We start from the raw sequence: 2,567 nt of genomic DNA, 5'->3' as shown, positions 1-2,567 counted from the left end.
TTTGTTTGTCTGTTTGTCAGAGAGGAGTTTATTTGCCTCATTTGTTCAGATAGTTTTCCAACCTCTTGCTTCAGTTCATTTCTGAATTCTCGCAACATATCCATTAATGAGGTCTGGCTTTTGCTAACATCCTTTAAGTTTTTTGATGTCATGCTTATCAGTATCAAATCAAGTCGATTCCCACAGTTAAAGAGTCATCCAATTCTTATTGTCTTGCATCCCTTCTTGTCAAAGATAATCTTTAAGTTTTTACATCCAAAACGGGTGGGTCAGTAATCCAATTCAAGTTAATAACACTGTCAAATTAAGTTAGTATACCTTTAATTGTTCAGGCCTGAGTCAAGCCTTTTGCGGCAAAAACAAAAGTGAAAATTGTTCCATACTTTAAAGATTAATTGTTAATTTCTTTTCCATGCATACCATTCCAACAGGGTGATCCTTTATCTTCCCTTATTTACTTTTCTTCCAATCAGCCTTGTTACAAAAAAGAAAAAAAAAAACTGCTCCAGAAGGGGTTTCTTTAAATCCACATTCACTCTTTTTCCCCTCTGAGTGGCTGCAAGCCAACGTCAATAATCTTAAAGTTGTCTTTCCCTCCTTCCAACCTCTTGACTGCAATTCTTTTTATAGCCTTTATAACTGGTTACTCACAGTTAAAGGCTTTGTTCACTTTCATGTTTTATCTAGGCCTTGGGGTGGGGGGAGTCCTCAGCTATCCGAATCGTCTCTGAAGATGGTGTCCGGGATACGACGAGATTCAGCACAGAGCAATCGGGGAAAATATCTCTGAAACCGCCATTTCAAGAGACTGCCCTGTTCAAGCTCTCAGCCTTCGTTCCTTCTTCTTGGCAACGAAGACTACCTCATTGTTGAGGTCCTTGGAAAACACATCTATTTAGCAGTCCCCCCCCAGCCCTCCAAGGTTCCTTGCTATTTCACTAAGTGTTAACTCCGCCCCCCAATACAATATTTCCCTTAAGGAGTTGTTGTAAGGGCAACAGCAAGATACTGTATATGAAGTGCTTTGCACATTTAGAAAGTGCAATATAAATGTCAAGCATTATATGCTTTTGCATGCACTGTGGAACTGAAAAAAGACCACAGTTTCATAGGTAACAAATGCAGGTTGAAGTCATGAAAATATATATGTAGTTGAGCAACTACGATTTAGTACTAATTTCTTACTTGGAAACCTTGTAAGCATGTCTTTTAAAGTTAAATTCTTTGCAATCTAGGAAGTGCCTTAAGCTCTGCTGATCTCATGCTTTAAACAAGAGCTGAATAGGGTTTCTGTTAATTTGGCTCTATTATAAACCAGCAAATTATTAAATCAAATTTGTGAAAGCCAATGCAGATGAGCATCACCGCCACCACCACCACCATCATCAGACTAATAAGTGATGAAACTAATGATTGCCTTATAGTACATTCATTAATTTGACACATGCTACTCACTTTTCTAAAGTTAACATTTTGAGAACAAAACATAAAGCTTAATGGTCAAGAACAATGCAATGACAGTTCCAATATAAAAATGCTTCTTATTTTCTATCAATTAATAGAAGCAGGCAAGACATTCGAATAAAGCATCTTTAATTGCAGTCATGGGTAATAACCCATGTCTAATTATTTTAACTATGCAGATTTGTTCCCATCATCCTGTGCAACCCAAATTCATTGCACAAACAATGCTCAAGGACTGCTATTCAAAAAATTCAGAGATCTACTTGATGGTGCAAGTATCAAAATTTGCATCTCCTTTTATTTCATTTCAAAGGCTACTTTGTGGTCTTTGTACCATTACTTTCCTGATTTAGCTCTCTGAGCATTGATGAGATATTTCTATTTTGATCGCAGAGTGACTCCAATCCAATGAATCTTTGCTAGGGAGTAAGCCCCATTAAACTCAGTGGGATGTTTGAGTAAATAAGGTTGCAGTCCTACATTTACCTGGGACTACGTCCCATTGAATTCAGTGGTGCTTATTCCTAAAAAGACATGTATGGAATGTCACTGTAAATCTGCTTAGGATCATGTTGCATCTGGATAACAACTGCTTATGGGGTTCCGTGTAAGCAAGGTGATAATTTGCCTTTCTCTACAGCTTTATTGTTACAGGGCTATTTGTACCTAGGGAGGAGTAGAACCACTTGATTTCACAACGAAACATCACTCTGGATTGTGGAGCAGTTTACAGATATATCACATCAAATAAAACCATTTAAACAATGAAGTGAAACTATAATAAATTCACAGTGGAATCACAGCAGTGAAGGAGCAAATAAAATCAGTTTAGCATAGAGTTAAACACTGGCTGAGATTTTGAAACCAAAACAGAACCCACTCCTTTGAAGACCAAAAAAGAGAAAGCTAGCGGAACCTCTTCAGGGAGGGAACTTCCCAGGTACGATATTACTCCTGAGAAGCCTCTGATCTTGCTGACCACCAGCTGGATTTCTGTTTGCAATAGGTCAGGAAACAGGGTCTCCATGGCAGATCTGGAGGGCTGGGCAAGTTTGTATAGGAACAAGTGATCCTTAACGTTACCATAATCCAACCATTTAGGG

Source organism: Tiliqua scincoides, chromosome 3 (assembly GCF_035046505.1).
Source record: "Tiliqua scincoides isolate rTilSci1 chromosome 3, rTilSci1.hap2, whole genome shotgun sequence".
Lineage (NCBI taxonomy): Eukaryota > Metazoa > Chordata > Lepidosauria > Squamata > Scincidae > Tiliqua > Tiliqua scincoides.
Note: the sequence above shows the minus strand (reverse complement) of the source record.